The following is a 25,385-nucleotide window of genomic DNA, read 5'->3' as shown; positions in this document are numbered from 1 at the left end:
ACGGGAAGAAACCCGAAATATTAACTATACACACACACACACACACACACACACACATATATATATTGTTTGTTGAAAATAAATATGCTTAAATTAATTATTTAGTAACACTGATTTCCTCAGACATTCTGCCTTATGCATTTAGGCAAAAACAGTATATTTTCTATTAGTGTTATAATTCAGAAAAGCAGTGCTACTTCCTAACATTAGTTCAGAAAGTACAGAGCCAAGAATAATTTTAGGGTATTTTATAGAGTCAGCCATCAGGAAGCAAAATGAAGGCTAAATCCATTATCTCAATATTGTTACATGATTCTCATAAAAACAACTTAGATGTACTGCTGAAATACATTAAGGACAATGGATTTTTTTTCTTTTTTTGGCAATATAAGAGTTTCTACAGATCAACCTTAGTTTAAAAAAAAAACTATTAAAAACAATATATACAACATGTGATGGAGGGCTTTGATTATGTCAAATGCAAGTAACCAAAACCAAGAGTTGAGCTCAGGGTTAGAACGTTTAGGCAGAGACCCTTGGCCGCACCTCCTTTGCCCACAGCCACCCACCTCAGCCCATTTACAGCCAGCTTTCCTCTTCTGCTGGTCCTCTCCAGCCATTCTCCACAGCCAGTGGGCCCCTGGCCCTCCACTCCTGGCCCTTTATCCCTGCCCATTCACCAAAACACCATTTGACCCGGGCCTTTGGCTGTATGGAACAAATGGCTCCCAGCCAATTGGGTAGCAGGCAGAAGCAATGGTGCTGCGGGAGCAGTGTGCGATGGGCGATTGCAGGGGCTGTTGGAGGGGGCAGCATGCGATGCAAGATACTGCAGCTATCAGCTCCAATGAAAGAGGAGAGGAGGAACAAGGCCGGTGGCTTCTGGTGTAGCAGGGTGGGGTTGAGGGTTGTGCAGGCAAATGGCAATGCTGGTGTGACTTCTGGCATTGTGGGGAGACTGGGGGGGGGGTTGTGCAGATGAGCGGAAAGGCTGGCACGGGCTAGGGCAGTGGCTCTCAACCTTCCTAATGCTGCGACCCTTTAATACAGTTCCTTATGTTGTGGTGACCCCCAACAATAAAATTATTCCTAAAACCATTGAAAATATGTGTTTTCCGATGGTCTTAGGCGACCCCTGTGAAAGGGTCATTCGACCCCCAAAGGGGTCCCGACCCACAGGTTGAGAACCACTGGGCTAGGGCTAGGTGAGTGGCAAGGCTGGTATGGCTTCTGGCGTTGCGGGCAGGGGGCTGGGGTGGTGTCATGAAAAGCAAGGCTGGTACAGCTTCTGGAGTTGCAGGGAGTGGCTGGAGGGGGTCACAGATGAGCAACAAGACAGGCATGGCTTCTACAATTGCAGGGAGGCTAGGGAGGGCACAGCAGGTGAACAGAGGTGGCACGTGCTTGAGGGCAACTGAACTGCCTGTTAGGTGCCAGGCTGGAGTGGCAATGGTGGGGCTCCCTCAAGCTGTGTGCCACTTTTATTTGCCGGCCCCCCCCCAACCCAGTGCAATTGCAGAAGCCGCGCCAGCCTTGTTGTTTGCCTGCATGATCCCCCCCAGCCTCCCTGAAATTGTAGAAGCAGCACTGGCCTTTCCGCTCATCTGCACAACCCCCCCCAATCTCCTGCAATGCCAGAATCTGCACTGGCCTTGCTGCTCATCTGCGTGACTCCCTCAGGCCCCCAACACCAGAAGCCATGCTGGCCTTGCTTCTCCTCCCCTCTTTCATTGCAGCTGACTGAGTTGAGAGCCAAGCTGTTTTTGTAAAGCCCCCTTGAGGCATCTCTCCCTCCCTTCCTGGTCCCCACCAATACACTCTTCCTTATTTTCTCCTCCCAGTGGTCCCAGCAGATGCTACTCCTGCCACCACTGTCCTTCCCTCCAGTCCTCGTGACAGATCTGCAAAGCCCCAAAACTTGCGGAACAGCCGCAATACTTTAAAAAAAATTTTTTGCGTCACATGCTGCCCCCTCAACAGCCCCTGTGATCACACAGCGCCCATCACACAGTGCCCCTGCAGCACCATTGCTTCTGCCTGCCACCCAATTTGCTGGTGGCTATTTGTCCCATGCAGCCAAAGTCAAACTGTGTTTGGGCGAATGGGCAGGGACGAAGGGCCAGGAGCCCATTGGCCATGGAGAATGGCTGGGGGAGGGAAAGCAGAGGAAGAAAGCTGGCTGTAAATGGGCTGAGGTGGGTAGTGTTTCATGTGGAGTGCTTAAAATGCTATACAAGCCATCATTGTGCAGAAGCCATCTTGTTAGAGAGTGTAAAATACAACAGGAACTGGAAATACATCACAGGAACAATAGAGATTAATCCTAGAGTAGCAATGTGATACAGGAAACAACTACACTAGAGAGGCGTGATAAAGCTGCATATAAGGTAGACGTAACACCTATAATATCTTCCCCTTTTCATTTTAATAACAAACAACATCGAAAAATTTCAGATGAGAACAAGTACGAATACTTCCTACCGGTTAAGTCTATTGAATGGTTGTGAACGTCTGCCACTACAGGTGAAGATTAGTTCTCTAAAAGCTTCTCTGACCTTGCTGAGGTTTCTGGGCTCTTCTCACCACTTACTGGTGTTCAGCATTTGACTGCTGTCAGGTATATTGGCTTGCTTAGGACTGTCATTAACTTTGGTCTGTGGCATCAACACTGTGCATTCCCTATTGTCAGTGGGTAAGTGTAGCGCGGTAATACCAGGTGAGTTGGGCCCGTCCACTGGATATGGAGAGTCAGGCTGCTCAGCCACACACAAATCCACACAATTGTGACAATAGAGAGTTCTCTCAATGTCCACTAGATAGGAGCGTGGTGCCACCTGTTGTAAACAAATACCCATTTTCCATGACCTGGCAGTGGTCTCATATGGATTTGTTTCCCAATATTCAATTCTGGCAAATCTCTGGCTGATCTGTCATATCTGGCCTTGAATACTTGTCTTTTAAGTCATAACTTTTCTGGGACCCCTTGTATCACAGAGGGCTCAAGCAGCTCATTTGCCACTGGTAAGGAGGTCTTTAGTCTCCTTGACATCAGTCTCTGTGCCAGACTACTGTCCATGCCCTCAGTTTGAGTATTTCTCCAATGTAGAATAGCTTTCCATGGGTCTTTACAATCACTATGTGCTTTCTTGCAAATTCTTAACAATCTTCACAGCTGATTCAGCTTTGCCATTAGCTTGTGGATGACATGATGAGGTAGTCACATGCTCAAACGGCAGCAAATTTCCTAAATTGTAGGCTTGTGAACTGAGGGCCATTATCAGAAATCACTTTATATGGTTGGCCATGACATGCAAACTGAGCCTTGCATCTCTTAATGGTAGTTTCAGCTGAGCAGTCAGGAAGAAGTTCAATCTCCCAAAAGTCTGAATAATAATCAACTAATATTAGGTACTCTTTTCCTGCATAGTTGAACAAATCTGTACTGACGATCTGCCAAGGACATGAAGGTATCTCATGTGACACCATGTTGTTTTTTTGTTGCAAATGTGCATATTCATTGCAAGTGAGACAATTTCTAACAAAAGTCTTTGATTTCGCCTTGCATGTTAGGCCAGTAAAGAGTGTCACGAGCTTGCCTGTAGCATGCCTCACCCCCAATGTGGCTTGAGTATATGCGCAATAACGTCTCTGCTCAGTGACTTTGGCACTATGACTCTTGGACTCTTGTACAAGATACCATTTTGTACGCTGATCTCATCTCTGAATATTCCCTCACAATTACAGGAACTGCCTCCTTCTCATCTGGCCACCCACTCAGAACGATAGCCTTCAGTGCCTGTAAAGCTGCATCAGTGTCTGCGTGCTGCCTGAGTTGACGTAGCTGCTGATTTGTGACATTAAGATAGTCTGCTTGATTGACTTTGGCAAAGATGGTTTGTTCCTGTTGCAACAAATAAACCATATGATGCTCATGCTCTTCTTCAGGTGTCACCTGATCTGACATAGCCCTGCTCAGGGTATCACTGATATACATTTCACGTCCTGGCTTGTAGACAACATTGAGGTTGTAATGCTGCAAGATAAGCATCATGCTCTGCAAACGCAAGCACACAAAAGCGGCTTCTTAAATATGGCTATTAGCGACTTGTGATCAGTTTCAGCTGTGATTGTATCCCGGCCATAAAGATAATGATGGAAACGCTGGCAGGCAAATACAATACTTAAACATTCCTTTTCGATTTGAGCTTAATTTAACTCAGCAGATGGACACATATGCAACCTTCTTGCAATAGGCAACATCCTAGGCCATTTTTGCTTGAGTCACTTTTAATTGTAACAGGCTTTGTGACATCATAGTATTTTAATACTGGGGCAACAGTGACCAAACATTTTATCTCCTGTAGTACATGGTCATACTTGGGAAGCCAGTGCCAGACCGCATCTTTGTCCAGAAGATGTCTCAATGGCTGACACACCTCAGATAGGTGCAGCAGGAATTTTGCTAAGTATGTGACAAAACCGATAAATCTCTGCACCAGTTTGGCATTGTCCATAATGGTGGCATGTCCATAGTGGCTCTAATCTTATTTGGGTCAGCTATTAAGCCTTGTGAGGACAAGATATGTCCATGTAAATGGACTTCTTGCACCTTGAACTACAATTTGTTTGCACTGAGCATCAGCCTCACCTGCCTACACTGATATAGTAGTGCTATCAGCTTCTCATCATGGTCATGCTCAGCTTCATCATCTGTTTCACCACAGCCAACGATGAGAATGTCATCAGCTATTGGCTCAATTCCACTGAACCCACTTAATAGTTCATGCTGCTTTGTTGATACTCTTCTGGTGCTATAAAGGCTCCAAAGGGTAGTTTGAGCCATCTCTTTCTGCCCCAAGGAGTCCAGAACGTGGTCATGTAGTGGTCATTTTTTCATCCAGTTTGCACTGTAAAAAGGCATCTTTGGCATCAACAAGTGTAAAAATCCATGCTTTGGGTAGTTTGTGCAATAAGTTGGCATTAAATAGTGTGACCATTTCAGGACCATATTCAGATGCTTGAGATCAATGCAGATTCTGATCTTCTCAGGCCTCCTAATAATAACCATGTTGCTTATCCATTCGGTAGGCTCAGATACTGAAGTAATATGTCCTTCAGCTTCATACTTGTCCAGTTGTGCTTTGACCTGCGGCTTGATGGCTATAGGCACATTGTGTGAGGCACTTTGTACTGGAGAAATGGTAGGATCAAGTTCAAAATAAACCTCTCCTGGAACAGATGCTATGGGGCCCTCAAACACCTCATTGTAGACTCGAATTTGCTGTTTTGTCAGTGGCCTCGCCAGGGGTTTGGAGGGGTGAATTGCAACATTGTGTAATTCTGCCAGAATGGTGTACTGCATCAAACCCAGATGCTGACATGTTGATCCTGACAATAGCGGTGTCTGATCGGCTTCCACAATCTCAGATTCAAGTTTGTGAATACCCTCACATATTCTGCATTCTGTTTGGAAAAGTCCCAATGATTCCATTAGTTCCCCTGAATATAACTTCAGTTTGATGCTACTAGGCCAAAATGGTATCTCAGGTGCTAGTTTCATTTTGTCCTTTAAACTCATGACATCACGTTGCGCCCAAGTCCAGCTGGAAAGATTGAATTATATTGTTAAATCTGAGATTTATGAACCATTTTTTGCTCTTAGAGTGTACCGCACCAATGCATTCTTTTATATAAACCACATCAGTGATAAACAAGTATGTATCCTCAAGGTCTGACATTTGCTCAATTGTGTGCAGCTTTCTCACTTCCATTTTACTTGAGAGACACACTCCTGCAAATGATTTGTTCTCCCATTAGGCTGTGGAGTGGGTCAGAAGTGGGATGATCCAGCCTGTCTGGCTAATCACTGAGTCGGATTATCTTGGCCACGCCTCCTTAGGCCTCCATTACTTCCAGTTTATTCGACTCAGTGGTTCTGACCAGTCGCTTCGCTGAGTCTCTCACTTCTGACCGATTTGAGATCGTGGAATTGCAGTTTGGGGCTCGTGGGCAAAGGTTTTTCAGTTTAATCTGGAAACGCTGCCACAGCACTATTGCTGCCTCTGTTGCCTCTAGGACACCTCTGAGGACCGTGAGTTAACTATCTGACTTCAGCCCCCTCCGATCAGCGCTGTGCATGCGGGCCATTTCAGTTTCGGCTGAAAACGCCGCCGCCGCGCTCTACTGGCCGCCGCCGCCTCAGCGCTCATCAGCTGAGGGGCGGAGAGAGCGAAAGTGCGCCGCGGAGCCGAGCACTCCGTTCCTGCTGCTCTTGCCGTCGCCGCCCTTTCCCAGCGCTCAGGGAAGGCGGCGCTTTGTATTGGTATCTCTCGGCTTGGCGTGGGAGGCTCTTATTTTGCTTCCTCGCCATTTCTGCAGCCGCCTTTTTTTGCCGCCGCTATTGCTGCCGCCGCCGTTTCTGCAGGTGCCATTTCTACAGTCGCCATCGTTGCCACCACCATTTCTGTTGCCGCTGCCTGCTTGATTGCCTTCTGGGGCCTGCCATTGACAGACTGCTCCATCGGTGAGCAATTCGCTGGCTTTCATTGCTGCTTAGGTGTCCTTTATCACACCTTGCTGCGATACGTATTTTTACATGGTACTTGGTACATAAAGGTCTGGTGAGAATGTATTTGGCCTTTTACTTGTGCTTCAATTGGGTCTTTGGCAGCCATTTTGACTAGCCCTGGTTATCTATGCAAGGCAGCCATTTTATCTTCAAGCATGTGACCTTCTTCGTGCTGTCAGTTTATGTCAGTTACAGTGGCCATTTTGATTGGGCTATGTCTTCTACCTGGCAACGATTTTAAGGTTCAAAGTTGGAATAGTTTTCTGACTACCTTACGTTTTAAGCATTGGATTGATGTTGATGATATTGCCCTTTATTATTATTATTAACAACAATAATAATGATGATGCTTTATTATTTGTTTCATTTATGTACAGATTTCTGCTGTATTTCAGTTTGAACATCACCATCATCTTGCAAGACCGACTCTGGCCGCAAAATCAGGACATGTTAAAAAATCTCATCAGCATTGTTCTGATCTGCCTGACCAGGCACATAGAACAAAGCCAGCTCCGGTCACGGGTCTAGATCTGGAGGTCTCGGACGAGGTTGATTTGACCAGGGCCCTATCCCCAGAAAGACAGGACAATCTATCCTCAGGCTCTCATGGTTCCCCAATTAGGCAAAAGGGGGATCCCTTTGATTGCTCCATCTCCGCTCAGGATCCTCCAGCAACTAAACAACCTAAGTCAGACCTGGAGAACCTTCCTGAGTCAGTACAATTGCTAATTGCCAGGGCCATCTCTCATGGTATTTAAGCGGGTATCAGGGAGCACCACTCTACTTCCCTAGTGTCTGAAAGCCTTCACTCGAGGAGATCTTGAGTTTTCCCTGACACCAGTCTCACTGGGTCCCCTGACCATTCTCCAACCAGATCTAGGGGCAGTGTTGACATCGACCTAGAGGACGAACCTCAGAGGGAAGTGGGTCTATCCGATGACGAATCCACTGCTCCAGACGTGCCTGCATTTATGGGGTTATTCCCTCAGGGACTTTTTAAGTCTCTTCTTCACAAGGCCAAAATCACTTCGGGCCTGATTGACCTGGTCTCTGAGACTGCAACCTCTTCCGCATCCACTAGTCAGGGCATATTTTCTGAACCAGTCGCGGAGCAAATCTTTGTTCCTGCGCCAAAACTCTTTACTGATGTGGTTCATAAACAATGGACTAACCCTACTTCTCTCCCTACTCCCAGTGGCTACGACCGCCGTAACTACAACATGGACCCTTCCCTGACCAACCTTTTGCAGGTTCCTGTTGTCGATGGTCCAGTGGCGGCACTATCCTCCTCATCTCCTTTCATCTCGGGGGACGCTTCGGAGGGCCTCAAGCCGGAACACCGTAAGTTTGATTCATCGTTCAAGAAAACTCACCAGGCCTCAGCATGGGCAATCCAGGCGGCCACGGCGGCCTCGTTCTTCTCCCGGTCATCATTGTTATGGCTCCAACAACTACAATCCCGCTTGCCAGCTCAGGATTCCAGAGTCCACCAGGACTTAAATAAGATTATTGCCGCCATTCAATTTGCTTCAGATGCTACCCTAAATGCGGCCAAATATGCCTCGCGGGCTATGGCCTCTTCTGTTACTTCCCGCCGCCTTTTATGGCTGAGACCTTGGCACGCTGACCTCAAGGCCAAGTGGCGCCTGGCATCTACACCATATTCAGGGACTAAATTATTTGGTGATCCCCTTGAACCATTATTAGTGGATGATAGGGATAAAAGGAAGGTCTTACCTTCTATCACTAGAAGAGCTGATCGTCGAGCTACCCACTACTACTGTAGGCAAACGGCTTGCAATTTTCCACAGGAGGGTACCAGTCAGAGGGCATACTCCCAGGGATCCTTTCGTTCCCAGGACAGGGGTTCCTTTCGGGATAAACCCAAATCCTTCGCTCCACCGAAGCGGCCCTTTCGTGGAGCTGGCGGACGCCAGTTCCGCCGCCAAAAATGATTCGCCCTTGAAGGCTCCCATTGGGGGAAGGCTGAGCCTGTTTCTCACCGAATGGGCTCGCAGTACAACCGACCAATGGGTTCTTCATACGATAGAATTCGGCCTCCCGTTGGAGTTCCTCTCCAGCCCCCCGAGCCACTTCGTACCTTGTCCTGTCTCCAATTCCCCCAGCAAGTGATGCCTCATGGAGCTTGCCATTCAACACCTTCTGGAGATCAACGCGGTGGAAGAAGTTCCACGCGATCAATGGAGACAGGGAGTTTACTCGATCCTTTTCATGGTACCGAAGTGCTCTGGGGCTGGAGGGCGATTCTAAATCTAAAATCCCTGAACACTAACTTAGTGTACCGCAAATTCAAAATGAGTACACTGAAATCTATTCTAGAGGGGATACGGCCCGGAGACTTCCTAGCCTCCATCGATCTCTCCGAAGCGTACCTTTATATTCCCATAGCACCGGCTCACTGGCAGTACCTTCGGTTCAGCTATGCGGGGCGCCACCTACAATACCCTTCCGTTTGGTCTGGCATCTGCACCACGCAGCTTCACCAAGATCCTAGCAGCCCTTGTGGCCCACCTAAGATCAGTCCCTGTTCGAATCCAGGCTTATCTGGACGGTATTTTAATACAAGCTTCGTCCCTCCAGAAAGCCAGAGCCGATGTACATCTGACATTGCAGATATTGCAGGATCATGGGTTCCTAGTCAACAGATCCAAGAGTCGGTTGGAACCCCAAACCCGCCTGACTCATCTAGGGGCGATCATAGACACCCAGGCGGGACAGGTATTCCTTTCAAGAGACAGGAAAGACAGCCTCGGGTCCCTGATTCGGCAACTCTTGCGAGAACCAATAGTACCCAAACTAGACCTATAACGCCTCCTGGAGAAACTAGTGTCCTGCACAGATATAGTCCCCTGGGCCCGGCTCCACGCCCGCAGCCTTCAATGGCTGTTACTCCCACATCAACGAAAGATGATTGCCACCTCCTGATCCAGGATCAGGATCCCTCTATCGGTGCGCCGATCCTTGCACTGGTGGCTATCCCCGGCCCTGGACAAAGGGTGCATCTTTTTGGACGTGCAACCTCTGATTATGAAAACAGACGCCAGTCTGACCGGCTGGGGCGCGCACCTGGGTCTCCAGGTGGCTCAAGGGCATTGGTCTCTGACAGAAGAGCGGTCCAGTATCAATCTGCTGGAATTCAGAGCCATTTGCCTGGCCCTTCAGACCTTTCATCGGACTGTCCAGGGACATCATCTGTTAGTTCTTACAGACAACCTGTCGGCGAAAGCCCACGTAAATCGCCAAGGGGGAACAAGGTCCAGGACCTTGATGCGGGAGGCCCTCCTGTTGGGGAGGTGGGCAGAATCCCACCTTCTTTCTCTCCGGGCGGATCACATCGCAGGAAAAGACAACCTACAGGCAGACTATCTCAGCCGCACCACAATAGATGCATCGGAATGGCGTCTCAACCCCGAGCTATTTCAGGACCTTTGTCTTCGATTCGGCCGACCGCAGGTGGACCTATTTGCATCCCCGGAGAACACCCAGTTACGACGGTTCTTCACCCGCTACCCATCGCCGGGGGCAGAGAACACGAATGCGCTCCGCTGCCCCTGGCCCCGGGAACTTCTTTATGCTTTCCTGCCGCTTCCACTAATCCCGCGGGTACTTCGCAAGATCATAGCCGAGCAGGCGGACGTCATCTTCGTTGCCCCTTATTGGCCAAGAAGACCGTGATTCTCCGACCTCGTGGCCCTCTCAACAATGCACCCCTGGCGATTTCCCCCGGAGAAGGTGTCCCTCAGCCAGGGGGCAATCGACCATCCAGAGCCCCAGTGGCTCAACCTAACCGCTTGGCTCTTGAAGGGCTCCTCCTAAGGGAGGCACTGTACTCTGAGGATGTCATCCGGGTGATGCAGGCTGACAAAAAGGAGTCCACCATCAGACTGTACAACATCACATGGAAGGTATTTATCTTGTGGTACTCCGCGCGCGAAATTAATCCGTTGTCAGCTTCTGTCCCACAGGTGCTGGAGTTTCTCCATGATGGCTATAGCAAGGGACTGGCGCATAACATCCTCAAGCGCCATGTTGCAGCTCTCGCCACGGTGTTATCGCCCAGGGATGGCGTACCTCTGTCTCACCACCTTTCCATCCGGAGGTTTCTGCGTGGGGTCCGAAACCTTCGTCCACCTGTGGTCCACCGATACCCCACATGGGACTTGCCGCACGTATTGAAGGCTTTGACTGGCCCACCCTTTGAACCTCTCCGTACTTCCACCCTTAGGTTCCTTACCATGAGAGTAGCTTTCCTGGTGGCTGTAACTCACCGCATTTCAGAGCTCGCAGCTCTATCTGTCAGGCCAGATTTATGTGTGATACACCCGGATAGGGTAATACTCCGATTGGACCCTGCCTTTGTACCAAAAATTAACTCCCGATTCCATCGTGAGCAGGAGGTTATCCTTCCTAATTTTTGCCCGAACCCCACCCATCCCCTAGAGCACAAATGGCGCACCCTCGATGTTCGCAGGGCTATAAAGATATATATCTCTCGGACTGCATCCTCAAGACGCTCCGAAGCCCTCTTTGTTTCTTTTCAACCTGCATTGCTGGGATCCAAGGTCTCCTAGGTCACCATAGGGCGTTGGATCCGAGCTTGTATTGCCAAAGCTTACGAATCACGATCTCTCCCCGTTCCACATCATATTACTGCTCACTCCACGCGGAGTGCAGCTACCACTGCTGCTTGGGCCATGCAGGCCTCCCTCGAGGAAATTTGCCGCGCTGCTACCTGGACTATTCCTGTTCCATTCATCAAACATTACTGTTTGGACATCTTCGCCTCAGCTGAGGCAGCTTTCGGCAGGAGGGTTCTCCAACAGGTACACCTGGCACCTCGACTTCCTCCATCGCAGACTTCCCACCCGAAGGACTGACAAGCTTGGGTATGTCCCACTTCTGACCCACTCCGCAGCCTAGTGGGAGAAGAGGCGTTGGACTTACCGTGAACGCTCTTTCTCCAGAGGATGCGGAGTGGGTCAGCCCCTCCCATCTATGATTACGCTTGTGCTTTCTTTTGGCTAGAGACTGTTTTGCAGATCTGCCTTCGTCGAACAAACTGGAAGTAATGGAGGCCTAAGGAGGCGTGGCCAAGATAATCCGACTCAGTGATTGGCCAGACAGGCTGGATCATCCCACTTCTGACCCACTCCGCATCCTCTGGAGAAAGAGCGTTCACGGTAAGTCCAACGCCTCGTCTCCCACATGCTCTGCAAATTCTCTCATATGCAGGATACTGCTCTTTCTCTCCTACATGCACACTGTCACAGTAGTTACATAATACTGGATTACTTCCAGATGAGTTGTGTAGATGAATTTTGTACTGGCACTTGTAGTGGTGGTTCTTTATGTTTAGATGTTGTTTGGTGGCTGCATTGACACTGTCAATCTGTTTATCCTGCTCTAGAGCTCTCAACCGTTTGTAAGTTCTGTGATACGACATATCTCCAGAGGTGGTCTGCTGCCGGTTTGGACCAGTTTGGGTGAACCAGTAGTTCTGACCAGCGGCTGGGCCTACCCTCCAGCCCCAGCGCTATCCTGTCCTGTATAATCATCATGTTTTTGAAGCTGCATGTGCTCACATTTTCGATGCTGGATGAACCGGTTGTTATATTATGTGACGCCCACCCCTGCATATCTCAATCACTGTTTGTAAGCTTAAATTATGTTCCCCCAAAGGGCGTTTGTGTGTGCTTTCACTAGTGATACACAGAACTATTTTAGCACAAATGAGTTCATCTCTCAGAGAGCCATACTCACAGCTTGCAGCTTTTTTTCTTAGCCATGTGACAAACTGTCTATTGTTTCACCTTCTTCTTGTTTACAGCTGCCAAATATATATCTTTCATATATGACATTTTTAGAAGCGTCTAGAATGGCTTTAGTATCACTCTTTGGCTCCTCTGTAAGGGTTAAATTATGCTTGTAAACATGGAAGCATTCACTGCCCATCAACAACAGTGAGGACAATTAACCAGTGGAACAGCTTGCTTCCAGAACTCCTGAGTGCTCCATCACTGGATGTTTTTAAGAAGAGTCTAGACCTGTGATGGCGAACCTATGGCATGCATAGGAGCCATATCTTCGGGTACGCAAGCCGTTGCCCTAGCTCAGCTCCAGCACTCATGTACGCGCCGGCCAGCTGATTTTCAGATGGCCCCTCCCATGCCTCCCCTCCCATGCGGCCCATTTTGGATGCCAGGTAAGTACAGGGCTCGCTCAGAGGCTCTGGGAAAGTATTTTTGGCCCCCGGAGGGCCTTGGCGGGGGAAGGCAGTTTTTGCCCTTCCTAGCCTTCAGGAAAGCTTCTGAAACCTGGGGAGGGGGAGAAACGGGCTTACCGGGCCCACCGGAAGTCAGGAAATGGGCCGTTTCCGGCCTCCAGAGGGGCTCCGGGGGGGAGGGGGAAGGCTGTTTTCACCCTCCGGAGGCTTCAGGTAGGCCTGTTAGGCCCAAAATGGGGCTTGGGGGGTTGTGCGCACATGCACGGGGAGTCGTGCGCACATGTGGGGTGCAGGAGGCACTGGATTATGGGTGTGGGCACGCACACACACATCCCACACTCCACCCCCCCCCCCCGCTTTTGGAACTCAATGGCAAAAAGGTTAGCCATCACTAGTCTAGACAGTCACTTATCTAAAATGATATAGGTTCTCCTGCTTGAGCACGGGAGTGGACTAGAAGACCTCCAAAGTCCCTTCCAGCTCATTCTATTCTATTCTATGCATAATTAGAAACACAACTTGGCAAACACTCTGTGCCAACCTCTACTCACTTTTTGCAGGTCCCAGTTTACTGAATTCACAGTCTTCCTGTAAAGTGCCTTAACCACTGCACTAAACTAACTCTTTATCTATATGGATTTTATTGGATCCAATAAATTGCACTGCTGATATAAAAGATACATAAACACTGAATACAGATAAGTGGTATATGGTAGCTTCTCCATGGATCAATATCTGACATGCCTTTCAATAAAACATTTTAATGAAATTTTTCTTTAAAATAATTCATATTTATTGTTAAATAGATTACAACAGCTTGAACTACAAATTGCAAGTAAAGATTAGTGTAGTGGAAGACCAAAGAATATCCAATATTTAGACTAGATACTATGATATCATTCTGAAGCAGCTGATTTAAGGAAATAGCATTCTAACCATTATTAAAGACTTATATACTTTTCTTTTGTTTCTCTAGAATTAGAAATTTATAATGCAACTCCAACTCCAGGCTTTAATTTCATTAGAAATCCAATATTAAAATGTGAATTGTAATAATTTTTCTCAAACCTGGCCACCATTGGCATTGAAGTCGTTGTTTTTTATAATTTAACTGGAGGAAATCCTTCCTGCTGTTTCCCCTCTTCCCAATCCCAATAAAATATAAAAAAACAGGACAGGTGCTAGTTTCTCAATGGTTTTAGCAAATTAACCACAAAGATTGGCCTCTAGTCTAGATTCTTGGTCTGTATTGTGACAATAACACATGGAAATTGTGTCCATTTTAAAGGCAGCAGGTGTTAGAACAATGAGTGGCTACCTCCTTTGCATCTGGACCAGAAAAGCTGTTTCAGTGTTTACAAGAAATAGGAACATAACAAACATCCTGACAGTGGAACAGAAACACACAGTTGTTATTCTTTTTTTTCCATTTTTCTCACACAGAAAGTTTTATTGTATAAATAAAAGCAGACTTGTTTGGAAGGAGGAGGAAACAATATTCATTTCCATATGGAAGTAAAAGCAATTTAGAGAGAAGGCATTCTCTTGTCAGATTAATTTGTTTTTTCCCTGCTTGGTTCACCCTAGATAATTCACCCTTTGACTATTCAATGGGAGTCTTTGATGTAATTCAATCAAGCCAGTGGATAGAAACCACATTTGAACCTAATGTTACACTAGTGCATCATTTCTCCCTCCAAAATGAAAAATACTGCCTGCTACAAATAAATTTAAAAAATATTCAGGACAAGCAAAGTGTAAAAGATTAGATTAGATTAGATTAACAGAGTTGGAAGGGATCTTGTAGGTCATCTAATCCACCCCCCCCAAGCAGGAGACCCTACACCATTTCTAACAAATGGCAGTCTAATCTCTTCCTGAAAGCCTCCAGTGATGAAGCTCCCGCAACTTCCGAAGGCAAGCTGTTCCATTGGTTGATTGTTCTCACTGTTAGAAAATTTCAGTTTCCATCCTTAATCCTAGTCTGGCCTTCATAAAACCATTCTTCATAAATGGTTCTTAGGCTGCTGCTTTTAAATGTCAGATCAGCCTGCAATAAGGTTTGTATAACCGAGACCTGGCTGGGCCCAGAGGGAGGCGTTCCCCTCGTAGAAATGTGCCCAGTGGGTTATTGAGCATGGGCCAGGGAGGGCGTGTGGCTGTTATTATTAGAGAACCTCTAGTAACCTCCAGGGGCACTGCTCCATAAGTGCCCTGCTGTGAGACTCTTTTTCTTAGCTTGGACTCAAGGGATCAGGTGGGATTGCTGCTGCTGTACCAGCCTCCCTGCTACATCGCAGCTTCCCTACCCGGGCTCCTGGACCTGACCACAGGGCTGGTGGTGGAATTCCCCAGGCTTATAGTTCTGGGGGATTTCAACCTGCCCTCCCTGGGGTCGGGGTCAGAGGTAGTCCAAGATTTCATGGAAACCATGACTTCCATGGGCCTGCCCCAGGTCATCCAGGGCCCGACTAGGAATAGTGGTCACACACCCGATTTGGTATTCTTTTTTATTGCAAAAGTTTTACAATTACATTTTCACCCTTTTTTTTTTCACCCCCCCACCTCCCTCCCCAAACTTCCCGTCCTCCCTAACCCTCCCTACCCCTCCCCCCCCAGACTTCCCTATTATGTACTCATAACTAATAACACTGATATATATACCTGAACCCATCCCTCCCCCTATATAACTTTCCCTCTTTGTCTCTTTACATTAAGATACTTCTAATACATTGTTTTCAAATAAAAGCTATTTGATACTTTCTAGTTTGATATTTGTTCTGAACATATTCTATCCACCTTTTCCATTCCCGTTCATAAGTCTCTTGTGAACAATCTTTTAAATATGCTGAAATCTTCCCCATCTCTGCAAAACTGGCCATCTTCGAAGTCCATTCCTCGATAGTAGGCAAAACTTCATTCTTCCAATATTTACCTATCAACAATCTTGCTGCTGTTATCATATACAATATCAATTTTGTTTCACCCAATGTAAAACCCTTAACTATGCCCAATAAAAACAGTTGTGGAGAAAATTGAATTTTTTTCTTCAATACATTCTGCATGACCCACCAAATTTTTATCCAAAAAGCCTTAACTTTCCTACAGGTCCACCAAACATGATAATACGTAGCATCCAAACATTCACATCTCCAACATTTTGGCTGAACATTAGGGTACATACATGACAACTTTTTAGGATCTAAATGCCATCTATAAAACATTTTATAAAAATTTTCCCTCAGATTCTGCGACTGTGTAAATTTAACATTCTGAACCCAAATTTTTTCCCATGTTTCCAACATCACTGGTTCTTCAAAATTTTGTGCCCACTTAATCATGCAATCTTTAACTAATTCCGTTTCTGAATCCCTTTCTAGCAAAACATTATAAAGCCTTTTAATATGCATTGGACCTTTCTCTCTTATATGTCTAACCAATTCTTCCTCATGCAACATAATACCAGTTTTTTGGTCCTCTTTCCATCTCAATTGTAATTGATTATATTGTAACCAGGTTAAATTAATCCCTTCGTCCAACAGTGTCTGCAATGTCTTCAGCTGCCATCTGCCCGCATCTGTAAAAAGAACCTCTTTGTATAAAACCCCCCCGAGTGACATTATATTTGTATTCCACAAGATATGACCAAGATCCAGCCATAACGGTATTTTATAATCCCATTTGAGTCGGTGCTTCTTCCAAACTCTCATCAAAGAGTCTCTAAGTATATGACTTTTAAATACTTTATCAACTTTGTCATCATAAAATAGGTAAGCATGCCATCCAAATTCAAGATCAAAACTTTCTGCGTTCAATATTCCAGCCTTTTTACTTCCAAACCAATCACTTGTTAAAGTTAAAGCTGCTGCATCATAATATAACTGTAGGTTTGGAAGTTTAAGGCCTCCTCTTTCTGGAACATCTTGCATAATTTTCAATTTCACTCTCGGCTTTTTCTCGTTCCAGACAAACTTATTAAGTCCAGTTTGCCAAACTTTCAGTTGTTTATCACTTTTAAGCACCGGAATCATTTGAAACAAAAACAGAAATCTTGGCAAAATGTTCATCTTAACTGCTGCTATTCTTCCAAGTAAAGACAGTTGCAGCTTTTTCCAAGTCTCCATGTCTTTCTGGACCTCTCGCCACAACACCTCATAATTATTTGGTATTCTTGTTGAAGCAGTCCTTGGTCCCCTTGTCATGGTCAGATCACAGTTCAGTGGCAATGAGTTTCTCAAGAACTGTACCCCCTGCAGGGAGGCATGACCTATTAGTTTGGTCCTATTAGACACACCCAGTCTAGTCGACCAGTGTGGTTGCTGGTCCGGTGTTATCTGGGAACTTCTCAGGAGGTGACAGGCAGGTGGACTCTGGTGGTGATTAATGCTTCCCTACAAGATGGGCAGTGCCCCAGCATTTTAAGGAGGCTGTGGTCTGCCCTCTTCTTAAGAAGCCATCGCTGGACTCCACCCGGTTGGATAATTTCCGACCTGTCTCCAGTTTTCCCTTTTTGGGGAAGGCTGTTGAGAAGGTGCTTGCACGGCAGCTCCAGAGGTTTCTGGATGATCTCAACCTCTACCAGTCAAGATTTAGGCCTGGATTTGGGACAAAAATGGCATTGGTTGCACTTTTGGATGATCTCTGGCAGGAGCGGGATGAGGGTAGTACATCCATCTTTGCTCTGCTTGACCTCTCGGCAGCTTTCAATACCATTGACCATGGTATTCTCCTGGAGTGGCTTCAGGGGATGGGAGTGGGAGGCCTTGTGCTACCCTGGTTCACTTCCTTCCTCTGCGGCCGCTCTCAGTCAGTGTTGATAGGAGGGGAGAGAGCCAGCCCTCACCCACTGCTTTGCAGGGTTCCACAGGGCTCGGTATTCTCTCCGCTCCTGTTCAACATTTATATGAAGCCACTGGGTGAGATCATCCATCACCATGGACTGAGATATCACCAATATGCTGATGATACTCAACTGTATGTCTTGGCCCATGGTGAGTTAAGTGATGCCATGTCCTCCCTCTTGCAGTATCGAATCCTTCCCAAGGACCTGTGGTCAGCAGATGTGTATGTTTGATGGTATTATCAAATACAGGTATCATCGCAAGATGTAAGCTATTCCAAATAAAGCTGCTTTTTGCAATTAACTGGTGGTGATATTGTCAGTTCCTGTGGTGTTCACATGGTGCTCCAGATGTTTATTATATACTTATTATTTTGCAAGCTGCATTATTCTCTAGATCTGATTGGGTGTGTGTGTGTATAAGGCGCTGCAAAAGCAGAAAGGATTTGACAGCTTCCTCCTACTCCCTGCCTCCCACCAAATCAGATATAATGATGCCCATTTCTTAATAGTTTTAGGAAATGACCCCTGATTATCTCAGCCCAATGTCTCCATGGAACTGTTCTTCAGCTACTAATTTAAAACCCTCTCACAAAGCTAAGGACCCCTTCTCTCAAATAACATCTCAAGGGCCACCCTCCCCCATGCTGATTCAAGGGAAGGAAGATGGAAGGGAAGGAAAAAGGAAGGAAAGAAGGGAGGGAGGGGGAGGGGAAGGGAAGGGAAGGAAGGAAGGAAAGCAAGAGAGAGAGAAAGGAAGGAAGGAAGGGAAAGAAAGGAAGGAAAGAAAGAAAAAGAAAAAAGAAAGGAAAGAGAAAGAAAGAAAGAAAGAAAGAAAGAAAGAAAGAAAGAAAGAAAGAAAGAAGAAAGAAAGAAAGAAAGAAAGAAAGAAAGAAAGAAAGAAAGAAAAAAGAAAGAAAGAAAGAAAGAAAGAAAGAAAGAAAGAAAGAAAGAAAGAAAGAAAGAAAGAAAGAAGAAAGAAAAAGAAAGAAAGAAAGAAAGAAAAAGAATCTGTTATCAATAGCATATGCTGGCATTCAAGGGATGGCTAATTGATTTGTGGACAGAGTTGCTGGATTGGATGTTTTGGATATTTAGCAATGATGTCAGAACAAGACAACTTCCAGGCAGGTAGGCAGGCCTTGCCATTGTTACTAAAGAATCAGATGCTGATTCTTGGTGCAGAATCATTGAGATAGAGATGTGTCCCCAGGGATCACTACTGCTCCCTTTGCTTTAGTGAATGGTATTCTTCCACCATTGCTATCATGGAAATGATCATGGGTGCTATTAGGAGGGAGAAGAATACTCAGTCAAATTATGCAGTAAGGGTTATTTGACACATTTTTCTACATTCAGTAGGAAAACTTGCTAGGAAAGCATCTTTAATTGTATTTTAACCTATTGAAAGTGTAGTGGGTATTCTTTTTCTATTCAAACTATATATTTAAACTATATATTAAAACCTGTCAGATTGTAGGTTGCAGAAAGTATTAAGCATTGCAAATGTTCCCATTATTTTGGTTTAGTTTCCAACATACTGATATTTAATTTTTAATGTTCTATTAAAATAACCTTAACCTCTTAATTAAACCTTGACATTGCTGTGGTGTTAATTTTTTTTTTTTGTAAACAAGTTTTATTAAATTTTTTCTATAGTTCTTTATCACAAATTCATCATTTTTCACCATGTCTTGTTATTTCATCTCTTTTCTCTCCCCCCTCCCAGTACATTTTACATATTTCCAATTTCGGCCATAATATTCTTTTTCCATATTTCTTAATCTTATCTTAATCTCTTATTTCTTAATCTTAATCTCATATTTCTTAATCTTATCTTAATCTCTTCTTAATACAATACATAAACAATATCACTATCCGCCCATTAATTCCTAATTTCTTACATCAATTAATTATCTTATTTCTCCATTTACAGAATATATTTCTCAAAATCCCCATCCCACTTTTTAACTATACGCAATATATTTCATCATATTCAATTCTTACATTGAAACCCATTAACTTAATTGACCATCTACATCCTATCTTAATCTCTTCTTAATACAATACATAAACACTATCCACCCTTAATTCCTAATTTCGTACAATAACATCAATTAATTATCTTATTTCTTCATTTACAGCATATATTTTTCAAAATCATTTGCATTCAATTCCTTTTCCTTCAATATTATTTTCTTGCTTCTCATTTATGCTCTCTTTTTCCTGTTCTGTGTGTTCCAGAAAAAAATCTGACTTTTTATTACCCTTTAGTGATTCATGCATGTTTTTAAACATCTCAATTAATTCCTCACACATCTAAGACTCCATATTGTCAATTTAAAAAATAATTAAAAGTTTTAGTTTATATTTAATTAAAATTTTAAAGTCCATATAGTCTCTTTTTAATTCCAAATAGAATCTAATTCAAATTTTATCCAATCCACTCCAAGTTAAGGCTTTGTTTTCTTCCACAACCATTGACAGTCGAAACCAAGCAGTTCAGAAAAACAGATACTCCTTAAAAGTACTCAGTTTCCAAATTATTTTTTATTAGTCAAGGTCACAGCTGTTATTTTCTCTTCTATTTTACAACCACTATTGCAGTACTCTCTTTCTGGCAGCAGATGTCTCTCTCAAATCCACAATATTCTCAGACCAACTAAGTATCAAAGCTGTCAAAAATATTTTAAATCCACAAAAAGAGTACTGTTCCTTGGATTTCTTTTTCTTTTATTATTTTTAGTTTCTCCAAATTCAATTTTAAATCCAGTTATGAAATTTTCTTTCTTGGGCTTTGGTATTTTAACTTCTTCTTTGTTCTTCTCCTTCAAATGCCAAAACTATCAAAAATATTTTTAATCCACATAAGAAGTACTTTCCCTCGGGTTTCTTTTTCTTTTATTATTTTTAATTTCTCCATATCCAATTTTAAACCCAGTTGTAAAATTTTCTTTCTTGGGCTTTGGTATTTTAGCCTCCTCTTTGTTCTTCTCCCTCCATTAACTTTCCCAAGTGCCAATTAGCCGCTCATTTCCGCTCCAGGACACCTTTTAAAGTTATTAAAAAAATTCTTTTTACCTGTGAGTTGGCCAATCACTCACCTGGTACCAGCACTCCGTTCAGACACCACTACTGCACAAAAAACTTAGTCCGGTTGCCTCAGCTTCAGAGCAGTCATTTTTCAATGGCCACCACCCCTGCCGCTGGTTTGAAGAGCAGCCTCTGACCTTTTGAGGAACTTGCCTGTTCCTTTTGGTCATCGGAGGCACCTCTCCTTATTCACCTTCCCTACAGGATGGTTCCAGTCCAAAAAACCCCTGACAGCGGTTTGTCCGGCAGTATTTTCATGGAGCCTGCTATTTTTCCAGCCAGTCTTGCTGCAACGATTCTGGTTTCTCTGGTGTTAATTTATTGTGAATATATACATTGATCTTGGAAATATTAAATCAAATTGTTTTCTAAATTTTCTGCTAATAAATTACCTGACCAAGAGTTGAAGGTCTAGGTTCAATATTACTTATCCTAAACATCTGGTATAGGTTAATTGCCATGTTGCAATGTTTTCAGGATCAGACTCAATAAAATCTAGTAAGAGTTAAAGGTTAGAATATTTCTCCTTTATTTACATTAGGCATTCTATATTCACTGAATATTCACAGATAGAAGCAAGGAAAAGGGTACGTGCAGCTCCTTATATATACAATGGGTGGAACTAGGTGTGGGAGTGGTGAATTATGAATACATTAAGAAGTGAAGAATAAATTAACCCCTGATACCCCGTTCATATGCTATTTACACATTAGAGAATAAGGCATTTACATGTGACAAATCCCCCTCTAAATGCCGGTTCGTAATGCTACACCAATTACATTCAGATTCAGGACAATACAAAACATATAACTTGGAAGTTAAGTATTTATGCTGCTTAGAAGGTAAAGGCTTTGTCAGTATGTCAGCCAATTGTTCTGATGTTTCACAATGTACTGCTTTAATAAATCCATCCTGAGATAATTGTCTCACATGTTTAAATTTTATATCTATATGTCTGGACCTTTGTCCAATGGCGTCAGATCTAGATATTTCAATAGCTGCTTTATTGTCTTCATGCATAACAAAAGGTAAGGTAGGTTTTTTCCAAACATCTGAAATTAAGTCATTAAACCATACAAGGTTATTTGCAGCTTTAGATAAACAAACATATTCCGCTTCTGTCGTTGAAGTGGCCACTAATTCTTGTTTGCCAGTGTACCAGTAAACTGGACAGTCATTTAAGAGGAATATATAACCGGATGTACTTTTTCTACATGAGGTGTCTCCAGCCCAATCCGCATCCGCGTAACGTGAGGTTTGGTTCTTTATTGTTATTAGGTTCTAACACCAGACAAAAGTCTAATGTATTTTTCAAATATCTCAGTATCCTTTTAACAGCTTCCCAATGGTACATTGTTGGTTTGCTGACATGTCTGGATAATAAATTGAGGGGTAAAGCGATATCAGGTCTTGTCCAATTAGAGATATAAAGGAGTAATCCTATGACTGATCTATAAAACGTGTTATCTTTGAATTCAGGGGATGATTCATCATTATTTCTTAAGAAGTCAGTTTGCATAGGAGTATCACAAGGTTTGGCATCACTTAGATTGCATTTGTTTAAGAGCTCTATGATCTTATCTCTCTGAGTAAGTTTGAATCCTCTTTTAGTCTTATTAATTTGGACACCAAGATACTTATTTACTTTGCCTAAAGATTTCAATGAGAAATGTTCATTTAGCTTAGTTACAAAAGTTTCTCTCCTCTCTTTATGTTTACCTATGTATAAAATGTTACAATATTTTGAGGATCAGACTCAATAATGAATTCAAAAGTAATTTCTTCAGTTAAAGAAGTATTTATTCATAATAGGCATTCTACTTATTCTGTCAGATTTACAGTGAGAAGCAAGCATGAGGTAAAAGCACTCTCTATTTATATCAAAGGGGAGGAGTCAAGGATGAGGGTGATTACATATGAATACATTAATGGAGGAGGAATAAGTTAACTCTTAATATCCTGTACATATATACATATCTCTTGTTATAGAATAAGGCATTTACTTATGACAAATCCCCCTCTAAATGCCGATTCGATATATAACAATGATTGCATTCGGATTCAGAAATATATAGTACTTGTAATTTTGAGGTCAAGTATTTGTGTTGTTTAGAAGGTAAAGGTTTAGTTAATATATCAGCTATTTGTTCTGAGGTTTCGCAGTGGATTGCTTTAATGAATCCATCCTGAGATAATTGTCTCACGTGTTTAAATTTGATATCTATATGTCTGGACCTTTGACCAATGGCGTCAGATCTTGATATTTCAATAGCTGCCTTATTATCTTCATGTATGACAAATGGTAGTATTGGATTTTTCCAGATATCAGATAATAAATCATTAAACCACACTAAATTATTTGAGGCTTTAGATAAACAGACGTATTCTGCCTCTGTTGTGGAAGTCGCTACTAAATCTTGCTTCCCAGTGTACCAGAATATTGGACAATCATTTAAAAATAATACATAACCTGAGGTGCTCTTTCTACATTTGATGTCACCTGCCCAGTCTGCATCTGCGTAACTGGTGATAATAGGCTCTTTAACATTATTGGGTTCTAAGAGTAGGCAGAAATCTATGCTGTGCTTTAGATATCTTAGTATTCGTTTAACTGCTTCCCAATGATACATGAGTGGTTTACTTACATGTCTAGATAATAGATTAAGTGGTAGAGCTATATCAGGCCTGGTCCAATTAGATATATACAAGAGAGAACCAATAATTGATCTATACAATGTATTGTTCTCGAATTCAGGAGAAGATTCATCCATATTCCTTAGAAAATCAGTCTGCATAGGAGTATCACAGGGTTTGGCATCTCTTAAATTGCATTTTTCCAGAAGTTCTATAATTTTATCTCTCTGAGATAATCTGAATCCCTTTCTTGTCTTATTGATTTGAACTCCAAGGTATTTGTTTACCTTTCCTAGCGACTTTAAAGAGAAATGTTCACTTAGCTTGGATACAAATAAGTCTTTCTTTTCTTTATGTTTGCCTATATACAAAATATCATCCACATAGATTAACACAAATTCTAATGATTCACCTTCCCTTCTAACAAAAAAACAATTGTCTGCAGTTGTGGCTTTGAAATCCATATTTTTAAGCACGCTGACTAGACATTCATACCAACGCTTGCCGGATTGTTTTAATCCGTACAAGCTTTTGTTAAGTAACCAGGTCTCATCTCTGTTTGTACATTGGCTATGAGGTGCCCTTACATATATCTCTTTATCGAGTTTTGCATGTAAGTATGCAGTCTGTACGTCATATTGGAAGACATCAAGGTTGAGTATAGCTGCTATGACCAAAGCTGTCTTAACACTTTCAGTTCTTACAGTGGGAGAGTATGTGTCAGTGTAATCCTCAGGATATTTTTGAGTGTAACCTTGTGCGACTAATCTAGCTTTATATAATTTATTACCCTCTTCTAAATCTTTAATTTTGAATATCCATCTGGTGCCTATAATTGTCTTGTCCTTAGGTGCAGGGACTGGTGTGAATACACCTAATTCATGCAAGCTGTTCATTTCTCTTGTTATGGCTGATTCCCATTTTTCTCTCTCCTCCATGGGAAGTTTCAACACTTCCTCGTATGTGTTAGGTGTTGGTATCTCGTCATTCATACACATTATATAATCCTTATACTTATTAGGTAATTGGTTTCTGTTGCACCTGATTGTTCTTATTGGTATGCTCTCATTATCGTGTAGATATCTTGCTTCCTTTTTGGTTAATGAATCTGTTTTTATCCTGGTATGGTTACCTGTCCATGTTTTGTTTTTGTCATCATGTGTGTTATGTTCATGTTTCTCTCTCTCTATTCTGTCTTGTTGTTTAATGTTTGATTTCGTATTTTGGATTATCTCGTTAAGATGTATCTTAGACCAGTTGGCCTGTTCATGAAACACTGCTGTTCTTGAGACTATGAATTTGTTATTACTGTCAATGAATCTATATCCTTTTGTGCCTGTTTCGTATCCCATGAATCTGAGCCTTCTGGATACGTTATCTCCCTTACGTCTTAATTGTTTTGGTATGTGTACGTCTGCTGTAACTCCAAATATGTGCATGTGTGATATTTTTGGTTTCCTATTGTACATCACTTCATATGGTGTTTTATTTAGGATGCTAGACCAGGTCCTATTTTGGGTATAGTTTGAATATAGTAATGCTTCTGACCAGAATTGTTTTCCTAAACCAGCATCTTCTAATGTACATCTAATCATGGTTTGCAGTGTCGAGTTCTTTCGTTCTGCTGTACCATTCTGAAAAGAAGAAAATGGGCTAGACGTGAAGTGTAGCATCCCTTTGTCTTTTATCCATTGTGAGAATTCTTTTGACATGAATTCGGATCCCCTATCTGTCATGATTTGTTTTATTTTGATATTGTGTTGTGTTTCTACACGTTTGTAAAATTCTTTGAATTTTTGGAAAGTTTCATCTTTGTGTTTTAAAGTATAAACAAATCCATAACGGCTATAGTCGTCTACAATAGTTAGGAAATATCTTTTTTTGTATGTGATGGATGGTGTTAATGGGCCAACCAGATCCATATGTACCAGATCAAAAATTTGGTTAGAGGTTCTTGTTGCCCTCTTTGGTTTTGGGTTAGTTCTGAGTTTTGAGGATTTACATAC

The sequence above is a fragment of the Pantherophis guttatus genome, chromosome 1, assembly GCF_059756535.1.
Source record: "Pantherophis guttatus breed Tessera chromosome 1, ASM5975653v1, whole genome shotgun sequence".
Classification (NCBI taxonomy): domain Eukaryota; kingdom Metazoa; phylum Chordata; class Lepidosauria; order Squamata; family Colubridae; genus Pantherophis; species Pantherophis guttatus.
This window is presented reverse-complemented; position numbering follows the sequence as displayed.